Source organism: Sus scrofa, chromosome 6 (assembly GCF_054392235.1).
Source record: "Sus scrofa isolate SSC_HxYL_T2T_F1_AM1 chromosome 6, Sscrofa_HxYL_maternal_Yorkshire_Landrace_v2.0, whole genome shotgun sequence".
Lineage (NCBI taxonomy): Eukaryota > Metazoa > Chordata > Mammalia > Artiodactyla > Suidae > Sus > Sus scrofa.
In genome coordinates, this window is record NC_139388.1 from 24,381,072 (window position 1) to 24,402,014 (window position 20,943).

The 20,943-nt window shown below is 34.0% G+C and overlaps 1 protein-coding gene and 1 long non-coding RNA gene across 27 annotated transcripts in view; one reads left to right on the top strand and one right to left on the bottom strand.

Moving 5' to 3' along the window:
* LOC146402255 (uncharacterized) overlaps nucleotides 1-20,943 on the top strand; it is a 912,822-nt gene that overhangs the window by 870,754 nt on the left and 21,125 nt on the right. For both annotated transcript variants that reach the window (XR_014805845.1, XR_014805844.1), the window contains exon 6: nucleotides 17,876-18,020. This is a non-coding gene — a long non-coding RNA (uncharacterized LOC146402255). The remainder of the gene's footprint in view (nucleotides 1-17,875; nucleotides 18,021-20,943) is intronic.
* Nucleotides 1-20,943, bottom strand: part of CDH8 (cadherin 8) — a 1,221,794-nt gene that overhangs the window by 72,341 nt on the left and 1,128,510 nt on the right. The window lies entirely within an intron of this gene.

The window sequence follows — 20,943 nt, forward strand, 5'->3', positions numbered from 1 at the left end:
GGCCCTAAAAAGCAAAAACAAAACAAAAAAACGAACAACAAACCCCCCCCCAAAAAAAAACCCCACAAAGATATGTGAAAATAATTTGATTCTATATGCTTCCTTAAGTTCATTCTTCAAATTATAAAAGATAAGCTCAAGGAGGTTAAATAACTCATAGCTCCTGAGAATTTTGATAATATCCTTTTGTCATTAATTCATGTACTCTTTCATCATTCTTCTCTTTAATTATTCAGTAAATATTTATATTCGTTCTTCTGGTTACTAAGACAAAGCTCCTATCATCCAGGAATCCACAGTATTCAAGAAGATACCACATTATAATGGTTTGTTTTTACTCACAAATAACCTACCTATTATTCCTTTATAAAATGTCGTGGAAGAATATAGGAAGGAGAGACATGTCCTAAAGTCACAGGGACAATTTCAAAGAGCTTTGAATTAGTTTTAAATAATGAGTGGAAGTACTGTAGGTAAGGAAAGATGGACAAATCTTTCAGGTAAGAGTCAGCCACATGTGAAAAAGCCCAGAAACCCAGAGACCAATGCCATCACCAAAAAATGTGTCGCTCCAGAGAAGTGGCTGGTGGGGATGTCAGCACAGAAAGTTGAAGCCACACCAGGAAGGGTCCTCTCTTATAAGCTAAGGCACAGAGGCTAGCTATATCATATGATCATTGGTGAGCCACTGACTTATTTTTTGATGAAACTTACAATGTTAAAATTTAGCATAAAGCGTAATAACAAGAGGAGTTATGGCTAGTTTTATTTTGTTTTCTTATGTGTGTGAATGTCCCAGAAATTTACCTAATTTCTTGAAACTGCTAAAATGAGGATAAAAACAATAAAATATAACAAAACAAGAAACTACTGTCACATATCCCCAAAAACCCCCAAAACGTGTTATCATTGTCTGTAATTAAATGAACATACATGATTAAAATTATTGCAAGTTATCATAATTTTCAACACAAGTATCATGTTTAAATGCTGAAGATTCACTTTTATCTAAATTAATGAAATGATGGGAGTTCAAATTTTAAAGATATGATAGAGCAATAAAATTAATTAGATAAGCTTCTAAGGAAATTATTCATGTCCTTTGTGACTGGCCCCAAAATGTTTGCCTTTCATCTGATACACAAACATTAAATATAAAGATATTATAATTAGAAACTTGATTAGCATTCATTAAAGATTAATTTTATAAACACAGGAGATGTGACAAAATGGTCTGGAAGGAAAAGCCCATTTCAACTGGCTACAAAAGTCAGACTGTTTTCACATAACGATGGGGAAAAAAAGGGTGAAATGTCACCTAGTATAAACAACTCCTTGACTTCTACCATTTGAATCCTAGTGACTTCCTGTCACCTCTCTGTCACATAACCTCATGAATTGCCCATTAATTTTGCCCTTTTATAATCAAAGGTAATGGAATACTGCCAAGTCTGCGTTACTTGGGAATTTGCTTCTAACTAGTTTCCACAAGCTGCTGTTTTTGCAGGCATCGATTGAAATAAACAGCCTCTCCTTTTCAGGCTGTAAGAGAGAAAAAATGATTTGACAAATTTAGATATACTGGTGGGCTCAATAAATAATTCTTGAGCCTTCTGCAAGTAGAAGGGTAGAAGCCATGAGCAGTAAATTACAGTCAACAGGGAGAATGCAAAATAAGTGAATTTATAATTGAATAGGGGTGAGAGGAACAGTGGAAGTTCCTAAAATAGGCAGATTTGAACGGAATATATGATAGAAAAGACAGCAACGTAGGAAATTTAAAATAGGACTGATGGGAATTGGAAAGAAGTTCTTGGAAAATAGTTTCAGTAGTGAATTTAGGTTCTCTGGTGACTAAAGATAAAATTTTTGATAGACCTTTTGCCCATAAGTTATGTGATAATTTCTAAATCATTAGTGATGGTTTATTATTTCATAGATTATTAGATAGCATAAAAACAAGGTGAAATATAGTTAAGTAGTAGACACCAGCAGGGTGTTGGGGATATTTTTCGCAGGTTTATCTCTTTACAGTATTTTTTTTTTATGACTTACCCCCTCACCATCATGACAACTGTATCACTGCACTGGTTAAAACATAGTCTGCTGTTCCCTTCAAATACATGCCAAGAAATTTCAACATCAAGGGAGCAGTTGACCACCAGAAGTCTAATACTTTTTTGATTATAGGATTGTTAAAAATTCCAGTAAGCCAGACTATAAAGAGGAGCCATTCTCTTTTACTCCTTAAAGCTTCAGTCGTATCTGAAGAGCAGTTTAGAATTAAATGAGAACTTTAATCAGATGGTGGCCTTAGTATCAAATGAACAAAGCCTGTAAGTCAAAGTTTTTCTATTAACCAAGTAGTAGCTCTCTTGAGAAAGGGAGAGAAATGCTTTCTCTTGTTGTGAAAGTCGTGGACTTAGATGTATTTGAAAATGCCTTAAACTCTCTAGAGAAAATGACTCTAAATGATGACTTTGGTTCAAGTCCTCACGGACCCCTGTCTGTTTTCCCTACTGACTGCAAAAATACATGCGTCTGGCTCCACCACTTTCGAATGCTCTCTAAATAGGGAGAATATGTGTAGGTCTCGTATGTATTATATTCTTGTTAAGTGAACCTGGAAGTAGTGGAGTCTTGCGTAACTGTTTGGCAAGCCCTCATGCCACCTTTTCCTACACTCTACAATGAACCCTCAGCATCCTTTTACCAGCTTAAACAAGCTCAGCTCCTAAAGAGTCAGGTAGACACATTTCTGGCTGTAAAATTCTGTAAGTAAAATTTTAGGGCCATTGAGGTGAAGAACTGATGTTATGAACCTCTCAGATATTATGTTCATTAAATGCAAAACTTTTCACAGTCACATTCTAAATAAAGGCAACATTAATGACAGTGTATAAATGAAAAATTAATAGTAATGGGAACAGAAGTATTGGCATTTTCCACTTTTCCATCAATATGTTATAGCATATTATTTACTTTTAATTCCTTTTTTAAAAAATTAAGCACTGGAGTTCCCGTTGTGGCGCAGTGGTTAACGAATCCGACTAGGAACCATGAGGTTGCGGGTTCGGTCCCTGCCCTTGCTCAGTGGGTTAACGATCCGGCGTTGCCGTGAGCTGTGGTGTAGGTTGCAGACGCGGCTCGGATCCCACGTTGCTGTGGCTCTGGCGTAGGCCGGTGGCTACAGCTCCGATTCAACCTCTAGCCTGGGAACCTCCATATGCCGCGGGAGCGGCCCAAGAAATAGCAACAACAACAACAACAACAACAAAAGACAAAAAGACAAAAAAAAAAAAATTAAGCACTGAATAGTTTTATTTTCATATACTAAATGTTTTAACTTAAAATTTATAAATACATATTTGTTATTTACCAAGCTTTTTTTTCCAAGACATTTTCCTTGAAGATAAGTCTGCTTCTAGAGTTCCTTTATGTATATTTACACATTTGCTTTCCTTTGTTATCTCTTTTTGTTTTGTTGTGTGTATGTATGTATACACATGTGGTTTTTATGTGTTTGTTTTTGCTTTATTTTAATGCACGCCTCTCTTTTCTACTGTGTATTATTACTCTTACTGAATTTGTTCCTGGAAAATACTCATTTCTCCTTTCAAAGGCCTAACTGCATGTTTATAGCCTTTCATACATCAGATCTTTCTCCGTATTATAAAGGGTAAGGGAACAAAATTCTATAAGTTTATTATTCTTTACATCTCCTTTTATAATCTGTCTTTGCTAAATCTCTAATTCCACTCTGCCAACAAAATTGCAGTATGCTTCTCTTACTAAAACTTCAGTGTTTTCTTTTCTCTAATTATTTCAAATAGGATTGATTCAAAATTCTTTGAACTGAATTTCTTGAGAATACTCTTATAATACAATTCAGTTTAAATCCCTTATATATTAGAGTCTTAATTAGGGAGACTCATACTTTCAGTGGGATAGGGACTTATCAAATATTCGGTTCACATGCTCACTCAGCACCAGCTTAACATAACAATTGTGCCCCTATTACATACATGCATGCACACACAAACACACAGTTTATTAGGGAAAAAAAAAAAAAAACAGTATTATAAACTACCCAGCATTCACTGTATGAACCTACTATGTATTATCTCTTTGAAGTTGTTGGGGTACTGTGAAGACATTATTTAGGGATTATGATTTCAAGGTATGTTAAGGATTGAAATCCATTTATATATAGGTTATATATCACAATAGGTGGAAGTATCAATTTGTGAACATCCAATGATCTCAAGATTATATGGACTCTAGTCAGCTTGCCCATATCTACTCAAAGCCAGGAAGTGGTAAATCTGAAATACGAATCCAGGGCAGCTTGACTAACAAGTGAAAAAACACACACAAACAGAAAAAACTGATTATTTTCTACAGGCTCTCTTTACATAGCACTTGTAAAACATAATCTTAAAATATCTTAGTTTTATGATAGATCATCTCCCAAACAAACTAATATTCTACTGAACTGTTAAACAGCCTCAAAAGAAAGATTTGATGTCTCCATTAACAAGAAACATTTTATTAGTGAGTTTATATTTAGAAAATTAATTGTCATATTTTAAAAGTTCTTGGGATCATTCCCTTACATCTTGGTGTGAGGTCATCCTCTACAGTTGCAGTAAGCCATCAAGCACTAAAGTGTTTAAATCCTAAGGTTTTTTTTTTTTTTATTGTTATTTCTCCAATACATTTTTTTCTAATGTACAGCATGTTGACCCAGTTACACATACCTGTATACATTCTTTTTTCTCACATTATCATACACCATCATAAGTGACTAGACATAGTTCCCAGTGCTACACAGCAGGATCTCATTGCTGATCCATTCCAAAAGCAATAGTTTGCATCTATTAACTCCAAGCTCCCAATCCATCTCGCTCCGTCCCCTACCCCCTTGGCAACCACAAATCTATTGTCCAAGTCCATGATTTTCATTTCTGTGGAAAGGTTCATTTGTGCTGTATATTAGATTCTAGATATAAGTGGTATCATATGGTATTTGTCTTTCTCTTTCTGACTTACTTCACTTAGTATGAGAGTCTCTAGTTCCATCCATGTTGCTGCAAATGGCATTATGTCATTCTTTTTTATGGCTGAGTAGTATTCCACTGTGTGCGTGCATGCGTGTGTGTGTGTGTGTATCCACACACAATAAATCTTAAGGTTTTATCCCCAATGTATTTGGCATTATTTTGTTCTTTTTGTATGGCTGAGTAGTATTCCATTGTGTGTGTGTGTGTGTGTATATATATATAAGTCTTAAGGTTTTATCCCCAATGTATTTTAATGAAATGAATGTTTCCCTGTAACCATCACCCAAATCAAGGTATCTTGAATAACCAGCATCCCCAGAACTTTTCTTCTCAGTCACCACATACCTCAAGGTAACCTCTATTCTGTTAGGGGTTTTTGTTTGTTTTGGGTTTTTTGTTGTTGTTGTTTGTCTGTTTGCTTGTTTGTTTTGGCCTTGCCCACAGCATAAGGAAGTTCTGAGGCCAGGGATCAGCAGTGACCCAAGCCTTAACAGTGATAGTGCCGAATCCTTAACTGCTAGGCCAACAGGGAATATTTCTATTCTGGTCCTTAATGCTATATTAGTTGCCTTTTTCAGAACTTGGTGAAAATGGAAATAATATAAAGTACATATTTTTTGGTATCTGGCTTCTTTAGTTCAATATATTATTTGTAAATTCATTCAGTGGTTATATGCAGCTGTAGTTTGCTTGTTTCCACTGTTTGGAAAAGAATTTCATTGTAAACATATACCACAATGTATTTATTTATTCTCTTCCTGGTGAACATTTGGGTTGTTTTGGTTTCGTGCTATGCTGAAAAGTGCTGCCATAAATATTTTGTGTATTTCTGCTGGTGTACAAATACATACATTTTGGCATGTTACACACTTAGGAAGAGAGTGAAAGATTATAAAATTTTCAGTTTAAGTGTATGTTTCCAAATATGTTTCTAATGTGGATTTATCAATTTACACTCTGACCAGCAATGTACAAAGTTCAAGTGGCTGCATGTTTTCAACAACACTTGGTAAAGTCAGTTATTTATTACTCATTTTTTAATTTTAGCCACTAAAGAGGTGTGTAGTTGTATTTCAATTTGATCTTATTTCCAATATTTTGATGATTTGATGCTGAGGACATATTATGCTTAATGGCCACTTTGGCATCATCTTTTGTGAATTACTGTTTAAGTTCTTGTCATGTTTTAATTGTCTATTTTTTCCCTAATGAATGCATGTTATATATTAAGGATATATGTCTGTTGCTAAATGTGAATAGCAAAATTCCTTCCCCCACTCTGTGGCTTAATTTTTCATTCTTAGTAGTATCCTTTTTTTTTTTTTTAACAAGTGGTCACACCTGCAGCATATGGAAGTTCCAGAGCCAGTGGTTGAACCACAGCCACTGTAAAAGCAATGCCATGTGTTATGTTGTGAGCTATAAGGGAAGTCCATCGTTCTTATTAGTATCTTTTGTTGAACACAAATTATTAATTTAATAAAGTTGAATTCATCAGTCTTTGTTCTTATTAACTTTTAACACTTTTTGCAACTTCATTATTTGCATAACCTATCTGGTATTTTTTAGAAGGTATATTATTTTTTTCACATTTACATCTCTGATCTCTCTGAAGATTACTAAAAGTGATGGTTTGAGTTAGAGGTCAAAGTTCAGTTTCATCCAATCATGGACATCCAGTTCACAATCAACATTATTGTAAGTCCATTGATGGTAAATTCATCATAAATCAAGTATTTTTATACAGGCTCGTTCCTGGAATTTTCTGTTCTATTGGTTTATTTTTCTATCTTTATGCTCATAAAATACTCTCAATAATTCTTTATAATGTTCATATATTGTTATTATGAAAATAAGATCAACAATTTTTCTTTTTAAATATTTCTTTATTATTTTTCCCCTTAAATTTCTAAACACATTTTAGTATTATGTTGTCAGTTTGAACACATGCACACACAGATGCTTGAATTTTGATTGATACTGCAAAGAACAAATAAACTTAAAGAGGCCTGACATCTTTTACATTTGAATCTCCAAATCATGGACTATGTATATACTTCATTTATTTAGTTCCTCTCTAATTTCTGTCAGTAATATTTCATAGTTTTCTGTTTTGAAGTCTTGTGTGTCATTCATTAGATTTTGTATCAATTTAACTGAAGTCTTTTTACCATTATAAGTAGTATCTTTATTTTAGTTACTGGGCAATGTGAGAAAATATAAATCTGATTATTTTATAACTCTAACAAGCATGCGAAATATACTCATTATTTACAGTAGTTTAATGTAGTTTTTCCTTTTTATTTTTATGTATGTAATCATGTTGTCTGTGAATAATGACAACTTTCTTTCCAATATTTATAATTTCTTGCTCGTATCTTATCATACTAGCTAAAATCTGTAGCATACTTGAATAAAGCAGCAAAAAGTAGAAAAATTTATTTAATTTTCAGCCTCGGGGAAGAAAATTTTCAGTATTTTACCATCAGGTCTGGTATTTGTCATAAATCACGTGTTTTTGTACAGGCTTGTTCCTGTGTGTGTGTAGCCATCCTTTATCAGATTAAGTTCTCTTCTATTTCTAGTATGCAAAAAGCATTTTCATGAACAGGAGATGAACAAGAGTTGAATATATAAAGTTTTCTGCATCTGTTGAAAATGATCATATGGTTTCTCTCTTCTCTTTCCTCAATATTTTAACTAACATTAATAGATTTTCAAATGTTATCATCTGTCCTTGTATTCCCTGCATGTAATATTTTTACATTAGCGGTTTTGATTTATTAATATGTTACTTAGGATTTTGTTTATGAAAAGCAGGCTGTTAATTTTAATTCTTGTAATATTCTTGTCATATTTTAGCATTAAGATTATGCTGGCTTCATGACATAAGGTGGAAAATGCTCCCTCTTTTACTTCTCTCTGATAAAGTTTGTGTCAGGTTCATTTGGGCATGACGATTTATGTGTTAAGAGTTAGTAATTATGGATTCAATTTATTCAGTAGAGAAAGTGAGACTAATAAGTTGAAAAATGCATTCCATGCAAACTGCATTAACAAGAAAAAGAAAAATATGCCTATCTAATATATATTTTATTTTTTACTTTTTTAAATATATATTTTAATCTTTATTGTAATGCATATGTTCATAATATCCATTTTTTATCTTTTTAACATCTATAGAATTCATAATGATGTCCCCTTTGTCACTTCTTTTTTTTTCAGTCTTTTGTCTTTTTAGGGCTGCAGCTACATATGGAGGTTCCCAGGCTAGGGGTTGAATCAGAGCTGTAGTTGCTGGCCTATGCCACAGCAACAGCAATGCCAGATCCAAGTCACATCTGTGACCTGTACCACATCTCATGGCAATACTGGATCCTTAACACACTGAATGAGGCCAGGGATCAAACCTGCGTCCTCATGGATAATAGATTCATTTCCGATGAGCCATGATGGAAGCACCTATTTCTTTCTTTCTTTTTTTTATACTTGATTTTCAATGTTCCGTCAATTTCTGTTGTACAGCAGTGAACAAGTTATTCATATATACATTCTTTTTCTCACATTATCCTCCTCATATTCCATCACAAGTAATTAGATATAGTTCCCTGTGCTATACAGTAGGGTCGCATTGCTTATCCACTCCAAATGCAATAGTTTGCATCTACTAACCCCAAACACCCACTCCAGACCCACTCATTCTCCCTCCCTCTTGGCAACTGCAGTCTGTTCTCCATGTCTCTGAGTTTATTTTCTGTAGATAGGTTTATTTGTGTTGTATATTAGGTTCCAGATATAAGTGATATCATATGGTATTTGTCTTTCTCTTTCTGACTTACTTCACATAGTATGAGAGTCTCTAATTCCATTCATGTTGCTACAAATAGCATTACTTTGCTCTTTTTTATGACTGAGTAGTATTCCACTGTGTGTATGTACCACATCTTCATAATCCATTCATCTGCCTATGGGCATTTAGGTTGTTTCCATGTCTTGGCTATTGTGCTGCAATGAACATAGGGTTGCATGTATCTTTGTCAATAAAAGTTTGTCCAAGAGTTCCCATTGCAGCATAGGAGAAATTGATCTGACTAGTATACATGAGGACAAAGGTTCAATCCCTGGCCTTGCTCAGTGGGTTAAGGATATGGCATTGCCATGAGCTGAGGTGTAGGTTTCAGAGACAGCTCAGATCTGGTGTTGCTGTGGCTGTGCAGGCCAGCAGCCACAGCTCCAATTTGACCCCTAACCTAGGAACTTCCATATGTTGCAAGTGCAGCCCTAAAAAAGCAAAAAATAAAAAATAAAAAAATAAAAATAAGAATTTTGTCCAGATAGATGCCCAGGAGTGGGATTGGTGGATCAGTGGTCGTTTCTATATATTTAGTTTTCTGAGGTACCTCTATACTATTTTCCATAATGGTTGTACCAATGCACATTCCCACCAACAGTGTGGAAGGGTTCCCTTTTCTCTACACTCTCTCCAGCACATTTGTTATTTTTAGACTTACTGATGTTAGCCATTCTGACTGGTGTGAAGTGGTACCTCTTTATAGTTTTGATTTGCATTTCTCTAATAATTAGTGATTTTTGAGCATTTTTTCATGTGCCCATTAGCCTCTGTATGTCTTCTTTGGAGAAATGTCTATTCTGTCCATTTTTCAATTGGGTTGTTTGTTTTGGGCTGTAGAGTTATATGAGTTGTTTATATGTATATTTTGGAGATTAAGCCCTTGTTGGTTTCATCATTTGAAAATATTTTCTCCCATTCCATAAGTTGTCTTTTTTTTTTTTTTTAATGGTTTCCTTTGCTGTGCAAAAGCTTTTAAGTTTGATTAGGTCCCATCTGTTTATTTTTGTTTTTATTTCTATTGCCTTGGGAGACTGACCTAAGAAAACATTTGTATAATTTATATCAGAGAATGTTTTGCCTGTGTCCTATTCTAGGAGTGTTATGATGTCTTGTCTTATTTTTAAGTCTTAAAGCCATTTTGAATTTATTTCAGTGCATGTTGTGAGGGTGTGTTCTAGGTTCACTGATTTACATGCAGCTGTCTAGTTTCCCCAGCATCACTTGCTAAAGAAACTGTCTTTTCCCCATTTTATATTCTTGCCTCCTTTGTCAAAGATTAATTGACCATAGGTGTCTGGGTTTATTTCTGGATTCTTTATTCTGTTCCATTGGTCTGTATGTCTGTTTCGGTACTACTACCATGCTGTCTTGATTATTATAGCTTTGTAATATTGCCTAACGTAGATTGCTTTGGGTAGTATGGCCATTTTAATGATATTAATTTTTCTAGTACAGAGGCATAGAATATCTTTCCATTTCTTTGAATCCTCTTTAATTTCCTTGATTAATGTTTTATAGTTCTCAGTATATAAGTCTTTCAGCTCCTTGGTAAGCTTTATTCCTAGACATTTCAATTTCGGGGGTGTGATTTAAAAAGGTATTATAGTTTTATATTCCTTTCCTAATATTTCATTGTTAGTATGCAGAAATGCAAACAATTTCTGAATGTTAATCTTGTATCCTGCTACTTCGCTGAATTCATTGATCAGTTCGAGTAGTTTTTGTGTGGAGTCCTTAGGGTTTTCAATATATAGTATCATGTTATCTGCCTAGAGTGACAATTTTACCTCTTCTCTTCCAATATGGATACCTTTTATTTCTTTTGTTTGTCTGATTGCTGTGGCTAGGACTTCCCATACTATGTTGAATAAAAGTAGTGAGAGTGGGCATCCTTGTCTTGTTCCAGATTTTAGAGGGAAGGCTTTCAGTTTTTCTCCACTGAGTATTATATTTGCTGTGGGTTCGTCATAAGTGGCTTTTATTGTGTTATTTTCCTTCTATACCCACTTTGGTAAGAGTTTTTATCATAAATGGATGTTGGACGTTGTTAAATGCTTTTTCTGCATCTATTGAGATGATCATGTGGTTTTTGACTTTTCTTTCATTAATGTGGTGTAGGATGTTGATTGATTTATGTATGTTGAACCATCCTTATGAACTTGGGATGAATCCCATTTGGTCGTGAATCCCATTTTGTGTTGTTGGATTCAGTTGGCTAAAATTTTGTTGAGAATTTTGCATCTGTATTCATCAAAGATACTGTCCTATAATTTTCTTCTTTGGTAGTATCTTTGTCTGGTTTTGGTATTACAGTGATGGTGTTTTCTCAGATTGTCTTTGGAATTATTCCTTTTTCTTTAACCTTTTGGAAAAGTTTAAGAATGATGGGTATAAGTTCTCCTTTATACCCATGTATGTTTGGTAGAATTTACCTGTGAATCCATCTGGTCCTGGAGTTTTCTTTGAAGGGAGTGTTTATATTACATATTCAATTTCATTTCTAGTGATCAGTCTGTTCAGTTGATATATTTCTTGATTCAGTTTTGGCAGGCTGTATGTCTCTAGGAAGTTGTTCATTTCTTCTAGGTTGTCAAATTTGTTGGCATGTAATTGTTCATAGTTTTCTCTCTTTTTTTTTTTTTTCTTTTTTGTATTTCTGCAGTATCCATTGAGATGTCTGCTTTTTCATTTCTTATTTGGTGTATTTGAATTCTTTCTCTCTTCTTGGTGAGTCTGGGCAGAAGTTTGTTACTTTTGTTTACCTTTTCAAAGAACCAGCTCTTGGACTTATTTTTTTTTTTCTCTTGCTTTTTGAATCTCTATTTTATTGATTTCCTCTCTGATCTTTATAATCCTTCCTTCTGCTGACTTTAGGTTTTGTTTGTTTTTCTTTTTCCAATTCTTTTAGGTGGTAGATTAAGTTGTTTGAGAGTTTTCTTCTTTTTTGAGAAAGGCCTGTATTACTATGAACTTCCCTCTAAGCACTGCTTTTGCGGCATCCCGTAGATTTTGAATTGTTGTGTTTTCATTATCATTTATCTCAAGGTATTTTTTAAATTCTATTTTGATTTCCTCATTGATCCATTGTCCCTTTGTCATTTCTGATATTGACAACATATACCTTTTCTATTTTTTTTCTTGCAAGATTTTATCAACTTTATCTTGGCAAGTAAACAGCTTTTAGGTTGTTGAATTTCTGTATAGTTGTTTTCAATTTCATTACATTCTACCCTATATTTATTTTATCCCTGCTACTAGTGTTTAATTTTCTGTTCACTTTCAGCCTTTTTGAAGTGGATGCTTAGATAATTGATTTTTAACATGTCTTCTTTTCTAATATAGACATTTAAGGCTAATTTCTCTCTAGCACTCTGTTGTATCCCACAAGTTTTGTCATGTAATTATTTTGTTATTCATTTTGAAAATGTGCTAATTCCCTTTGTGATTTTATTGTGTTTTTCATGGATCATTTAGAGATGTATGACTTAATTTGCAATACTTGGGGATAATTTCAGGGTTTTTTTTAGTTATTTATTTCTAGCTTAATTCCACTGTGTTAAGAAAATATACTCTGTCATGTGTTGAGACTTGGTTTATGGCCCAGTTTTGGCCATGTTGGGTAAATGTTTCAAGTGTGTTTAGTAATAATGATATTTTTGATTATATAAATTTCAATTAGATAGGTTAACTAATCATGATATAGGTATAAATGACATGTATAAACAAACAAAAAATCAGGCCAAATAAAAGAGACAAATACTGGAACCCAAATTTTCTTTCATTGCTTACAAACAATATATACAGTGCTATAGTATCAAGATATAGTGTATTGACTTCCTTTGTCTATTTTCTTATCTCAACAATCAATTTCCTCCTTTCTGTGATTAAAAATCTAATAATTTGACCCTGAGCATTCACCCCCAATATGAAAATGAAATGAGAATAGTTTCTTTTTCTTGGTGACTGCAGGAAACTTGTATCTATTCTCAATGTCTGTTGGCCACCAGTGATGGTCACAGAATCGTGGCTTCCAAAGGTCCAAGGTCAAATATGTCCTTATGTACTTCTGCCAGCTAATGCTGTGAGGAGGGTCTATTTTTAAGGAGTAGAAGGATATCATTTTCTTTTGAATTCCTTTATATAATGGGAACAAATTATTTTATTAAATTCTGGCTAATCAAGCCAAAACCTACAGTACTCAAAGAGGGTAGTGAATTCACTTCATCTACGATAAAACTTAGTTTGTATTAAATTTTTGTGGATTTCAGAACATTTGATAAAATTTGACTCCGTGGCATGATTGGGAGCCCAGAAACTTTTATCATGGAAAAAAAAAATCAAAAAAGGACTCCAGAGCTTTGAGTAGGTTCCATATGATAAGAATCATAGTGAGAAAATCTCTTTCTTCATTCAAAAATCTTTCTCTGATTATAGCCGTGAATCTTGGGATAGTTTGGAAGACACCATTAATGCTTACTGTTTTTATATCTTCTATGTGAAGTTTTGATTCTAGAAAGAATCTATCCTAGTGTTCCCTCTGGCAAAGAAACTTAGACATTAAGCCAACTGGTAAGCAGGAATTATGATTTGGCAAATCCTGGCTTTCCTTAATAGCATGTAAATTCCTTCTGGGTAGAAATTTTAGGACTTCTTTGTTCACTGTTGTATTCAGCATATAGACAGTAACTGGTACATAGATGTCACCTTGAATTGGTATCTATTTGAGACTTATTGAGAAGATTGAATGAAATCATATGTGAAAAAACCAAGCAAATTACAGAATTTTAAGAGTTAGGTCTTGTTTTTGTCCTGTATTGTATCTTGCTCCAAAATTTCTAGTTACCTCCTTAACTGACTCAACGTCTTCTGAGGTTTTGTCACCTCAGTGCCTAATTCTACAAACACATTTTTCTCCTTAGCCATTATTTCAGGGAACTGAAACGATGTCACATAAACAATATTTTTCAAGACACCTTGTATTTCACTAGGCTAAAGGGGAAGTGAATAAGACTTGTTTATACCTTGAGGCACATTTTGGCTCACTCTAAGATTAAAGCGCCTCTAACACAACTGCTCAAGAGTAAAACTCACTGGTCTGCCAAGCTAGTGTGTTTCTGATCACTGCAAGTATGCATTCATAGAATAAGGCTGTGGAAGAGGCAAGTGGAGTGGCAGATGGTAGATGTGGGGTAGGTTTTAATATCTGCTCTAATCATTAAATTAAAACAATCAATCATTGCTTTTTATTCTGACTTATGTTTAATCACAGAATTGATATGTAATAGTTTACATCCAGACTCATCATTAGAAATTGTTAGTGTTAGTTTTCCATCTCATCTGGGCCCTAAATTGAAATTATAGGTCATGCATTCACAGCACTGCAAATTACTGTTTTTCCTGTAAGCAAGGTGACTCTGATTTATTTATAAATAATTTTAGGATTTCCCTCCACTTGCTTCTTAATACTTGACTGGTGATGATTTTGCTCCCAGAATGCTCTACTGAAAAAAAAAATAAAACTCTGATAATGAGTTCTACTATATAGCTTCTCATCTCAACATCCATATTTACTTCTAATTAAGTGCAGGAGAGCAATTCACAATTTTATAATTTCAAATATTGCCTATCCAGGTGATTTTTCATGAGTATATGAGAATAAAAAGATTCTATAACTTTTAATTTTTTTGCACATAAACCTTCATTATAGTTTTGTTTCAGGAGATTGTTAGAATTTGTTCAACATTAAAAAGAATTAATTGCCTAATGTGTTAAGGCAATTAAACAAATTATTCCATCATATGAATAACAATGAATATAGTCCCAGGGTAACATGTAAAATGAAGGCAAAGAAAAGGAGGGGGAAAAGGGAACTAATAATGATAGATGTTAAGTTTAGTGTTTATTATGGACTTAGTTTTAGTATCCATTATAGAGATGCCAAAACAAAAGTATAGAGAAACAATATCCTTTCCACGAAGTCAAACAATTAAAAGACGCATACAGTACAGGGTTTGAAATTAATGTATGCCTCATTCCAAAGCACATCCAGATCTCTTTCAGATATATAATATTTTCCCTAACATTTAGCTTGGTACAGACACATGTTAAGTAGAATTACAAAGCCATAAATTAGAAGAGAGGATTTTCCTCTAGATTATCTGGGGTGAAATAATTTGCCACAAATACCCTCTATCTTCTCCCCATTAAAAACAAATAATACAAAAAACAAAATAGTGTGAGTGATTTAAAAAAAAAAATTGGATCAGAGTTCCCACTGTGTCTCAATGGGTTATGAACCTGACTAGTATCCATGAGGATGTGGGTTTGATACTTGACCTCACTCAGAGGTTTAAGGATCTGGAATTGCTGTGAGCTGTGTTGTAGGTTACAGACATGGCTCAGATCCAGCATTTTTGTGGCTGTGGTGTAGGCTGGCATCTGCAGCTCTGATTTGACCCCTAGCCTAGAAACCTCCATATGCCACAGGTGCGGCCCTAAAAAGAAAAAAAAAAATTGACTTAAAGGAACATGATACTTGTATCTTTTAAGATAAAAGACTACCAATCACATTTTGAACCATCTTGATAACACTAAAAGGTTTAAATGGACAGAATGGATTAAGAAGGGTAAAAAGGTGGTTAATAGTAGTTGCATAGTAAAAGTTTGGTGACAAGAACTCTGGGCTAGAATGCAGGGTCAGCCTAGGATTAATAACATGTTGTTTAATTGTTTGCATATGGTAGTAAACATCCTCTCTCTGTGTTTCACGCTACACTTTATGAAAACAAAGGTAATTATATTACATTGCGTTGTGGTGAACTTTCCAGTTCAAATATTTGAAGATGTCTATGAAAACAAATCATGTTGTTATACTCCCAGTTAATTATCCCATGGAATTAGGTATTAGCCAATGCTCTTTAAGCCAAGGCAAATATGAACAGTCTAGTCCTCGTTTACATGTTCTCCTTTCATTCATTTATTCAACCACTCATTCATTCATTCAGTAAATATTTATTGAAGGCTTACTATCATCAGATACTCTGTAGCTGTTAAGGAGATATCAATTTACAGTGTAAAAATTCTACCCATGGAGAAGAATTCATAAACAGTATACATGATAATAACTAAATTATATACTATATATAATATAGTATATATATATATAATATATATAATATAAGATATATATAATATATATATTATATATATATAATATATATATTATAATATATAATATATATATTATATATATATAATATATATATTATATATATATAATATATAATATAGTATATATATATATAATATATATAATATAAGATATATATAATATATATATAATATATATAATATATATAATATATATATATATATAGTATATATATATATAATATATATAATATAAGAAAGGATTAAATGCTAATAAAAGTAAATAAAGCAGGATAAGGAAGATCTGGTATTGGTGGTGACAAGGATTGTGCTTATTTGAGCAAAGAGTTAGATATGGAATTAATTATGACTACAGCACAAGGATGCATATTCCAGTCAGAAGAAACAGCTATTGCAAAGATTCTAAAGGGAGAGCATGGTTAACGTCTGGAAGTATTCAATCACAGATTACTGGATGGTTGGCAAATAAAATTATTTTCCTAGGGGTAGTAATAGACTTGCCCATAATAGTGACAGACTGCAGAGAGAATTAAGTAACAGCCTTTGCTTGATTACTGGAATTGAGAAAATGTAAAACAAAACTAGTCTAGGTTTTAATAAAGAATTAGGCTTGGGTTATTAACTTTAAAGTATACTAGCAACTGCTGTGTTCTCAGAGGATATTTTATTTCTTCAGGAACCCTCTCTTCTGACATAGCCCCACATCAGAATATGTGCAAGAATTTTGTGCCTTCTTCTTTCCCCGTATCTTGATAGACTGATAGATTTTCCCCTTTTTGTATAGTATTTAGCATATTATAAGCATGTGCTTAAAAATTCTGAAATTGTATCCAAAAAGTAACCATTAAGATTATTTGCTCATTGAATGAATATTTGCTGATCATTTACAATGTGATACTTTGTATGCCATGAGCTATGAGGATTATAGAAAAGCGTAAAAATGTTGTCTTCACTCTTAGTGACATTAGGTGGGAGGTAATAGAGGGGACATACACAAATAACTCTAATGATAATTAGAACATCACTTCTCTAAACTCCAAGGTAGTTGAAACACAACATACAGTTTCTAAAAGAGGGTAGATTTATTTGATCCAAACTTTGATGGAAAAGCAGTAGTGAGAACTGTAGAGAAATGACAGGATATCCAAGGAAATAAAAAAATAATATAACAAGTCCAGAGGTAGGACAGTGCATGCACACTGCATTTGAAGAATAAGTGATGAGCAATAAGGGCTTTTGAAAAATAGTGTAGATACAAGACATCTATTTAGCTTGAGGGTGATAGAATTTTTTGTATTTTATCCTGAAACAGTTTTCTCAAGTTAAAAATCATATCCACACATTATTATTGATACTTGGTATTTCTAACAGCAGTATTCAAAAAAGGTAATTCCTCATTTAACATGTTTCATTCATTGTGAGGCTTAAACTACTTGTAAGAAATAAACTCAGGACTCCTAACATTTCTAGGCTGCAGTGTAGGGTCTCAAACTGAGTCCTATTCCAATATAAAACACTTTCACATTCTTCAAGAAAAGATCTGGGTTCTCAAAGCTAGAATCTTTTCTAATTTCCTTCACATCTCATACCAAACATGGCTCTGTGTTTTGCATATAATGGTTAGTCAATAAATGTTTATTAAATCAGTGACTGATTGAAAATGTAATTAATAGATGCATCAATGATTGGCTAGATAGATGGGTGTAGTATGGATGGACTAATGACTCAAAGGAAAAATATTATCAGCAGCCATATATTTTGCTTAATGTAAAAATATGATAATTCACAGGCTCAAGACAAGATGAAGGATACAGGGCAAATGACTCTCATCAGAAGTTTCATGGTAGACGTCCATAAGAGTTGGAATACGTTCTCCAAATAAATGCAGGCTCAGTGAATAATGCGAAGAGTGAATGCAAACTCTTGGTCAGTAGGTGAGTACTGGTCTGAATAACGTGTATTATCATGAGGAGTCACAATTAATATGTCTAAAATAATCAGAAAACAAACAACTGATCCATGAGACTCTAATTATTAGAATTTATGTGTGTGCATGTGTACATTTATTCATGGTAGCTGCATGTTTTTATACTATTTTTTTCTAGTTGAGTGATTCAAAATAGCATACATTTAGCTATTTAAATTTTCACATCAAATAAAAATTTACTTAAATTATAATCTAGTCATACAAAAAATGTAGTCAGGAATATGATCTATATATATAAAGAGGTTTTTTATTGCACAGCAGGGAGAATATGCAATATTATTTGCATATAGAGTAAGTTAAAATTATTAAAAATATTGAAGAAAATACTAAATGTTAACAGTGGTTATTCCCAGATTATAAACAAAATTATATGGGTAATTTTGTTTTTTAATGATTTTATCTTCTATTTATTTATTGATTTAGGTCTTTTTTTCCCCCTAGGGCTACACCTACAGCATATGGAAGGTCCCAAGCTGGAGGCTGAATTGAAGCTATAACTACCAGCCTACACCATAACCACAGCAATGCTAGATCCAAGCTGCATCTGTGACCAAGACTCTAGCTCACGGCAATGCCAAATCCTTTAACCCACTGAGCAAGTCCAGGAATCAAACCCAAATTCCTCATGGATACTAGTCGGGTTCTTAACCTACTGAGGCACTCAGGAACTCCTATTTATTTATCTTATTTATTATCCATGCATCATATTTTTAATTAAGAAAAAGTAACTGAATTTTGTTTTATTTGTATTGAGCTTTTCTTTTTTGCTCAAATTGTTACTCAGTCTCTCAAAATATGAACATTTTGTACATTTTTGTATCCATAAAATATATTATTTAAGCAAGATTTTCTCATAAATTTTCTGTCCCTGTTGCCTCTTTTCACCCTTTCCAACAACCACTAAGATTTTTCTATTGACAAATATATAAGGTAAATCTGAGTTCATCTATCATCCTCTCCACTTGCATACTCACTTTTCACAACTATTGAAAACCTTTTCAACAAATTCACAACATTAAAACTTAACATAGAAAATTACTAGAAAATAAGAGAAGTCCCAAAGTATTACTATGAGAGGATAGTTTCCTTTTTAGGCTTTAGGAGTCAATATAAACGCAAGCACATGCACACACACACACACACACAGTAAGATATAATTGCCCAGTGCCAAATTATTGCAACTTTGTATTACATATATAATATCAATATCAAAATTATCACCTAAACATAGCAATTACATAGTAGTGTCATATATAACACAATGTACTATAGTATCAGATTAAATGGAGAATATATTTGGTCTGAATATTTACTTCCTATTCATTATTCTCCCTCCACAATTTTTCCCAAAGGATGCTCCACACTCATTCGTACTGAAATTATTTGAGGTATTTGCAAAAATGATATAGACTTGAACCCAACCAAGGTCCCAATGAGTAAGAATCTCTGGGCTTGGGAGATAGGATTCTTATTCTCCTGGAAGTTTGACAAACCCTGCTCCAAGTTGCTGTCTGCACATATTCATCATACCTTGAAAAAATCTTCACTCAATTATTACTTTAAATAATTGGACCCCTGGAAATCCCTTCATTTCACTACTTGAGGCTCTCTTATTAGGTATCCAGAGTTCTGGATTAAAATGTTATTGTGAGATTGGGACAAGATGGCAGAGTAGAAACCCTTAAGTTCAACTTCTCTCACGAAAACACCAAAATTACAAGTCCTGAACAACTATGAACAAAACAGACGGGCAACAGTAAAAAAAAGATATCCTACATCCAAAGATGAAGAAGCCACATCGAGGTTGTAGGAGAGTCACTTTTGTGATATAAGCAATCCCATACTTGCCTGGTAGGCAACCCACAGACTGGGAAGTAACATATTGCAAAGGCTCTCCAACTGGAGTGAGAGTTCCAAACCCCACATCAGATCCCCACGCCTGGGGGTGTGGCACTGAAATCCAGTGAGGCTTGTGTGTAGGAGTGCCACAGGACTGGGCGAAACAGAGAATCCACTCTTGGAGGACGCACACAGGGTTTTATGTGCACTAGCTCCAAAGGCAAGGCAGGGACTCCTTAAGAATTGGGGTCAGATCTACCTGTGGGTCTTGGAGGTTCCCCTGGGAAAACAGGAGGTGGCTGTGATGCACTGTGGGGGCAGGACATTGGAGGCAGTTGTCCAGGGAATAATCATCAATGTGAGTCCCCTGGATGCTGCCATTTTGGAAAAATCTGTTCCTACCCACCAGGGCTGAGAAGCACCAGGTCAAAAAACCAACAGGGTGGTAGCACAGCCCCACTTATCAGCAAAGAGACTGCCTAAAGCCCACCTAGACACACAGCTGCCTCTAAATACACCTAGAGACAATGCCCCACCCACCAGAGGAACAAGACTCAGCTCCACCTAACAGTGGGCAGTCACCAGTCCCTCTCATGAGAAAGCCTGTTAGAAGCCCCACTATCGACTTCACCCTCAATGGGGAAGACAGCAGAAGCAAGAGAAGCTACAATCCTGCAGTCTGTAAAAAGGATACCACACAAAAAGCTATACAAGATGAAAAGACAGAGAAATGTGTGCCAGACGAGGAAAGAAGAAAAAAAAAAATCCCAGAAAAAAAGCTACAGCTAAGTGAAATGACGATTGTCAACCTCATGAAAAAGACTTTAGAGCAATGATAGTAAATATGATCCAAGAACTCAGGAAAAAACTCGAGGCAAAGATTGATAAATTATAAGAAATGTTGAACAACGAAATAGAAGATTTAAAGACTAAGCATGGAGTTCCCGTCTTGGCTCAGTGGTTAATGAATCCAACTAGGAACCATGAAGTTGCAGGTTCGATCCCTGGCCTCGCTCAGTGGGCTAAGGATC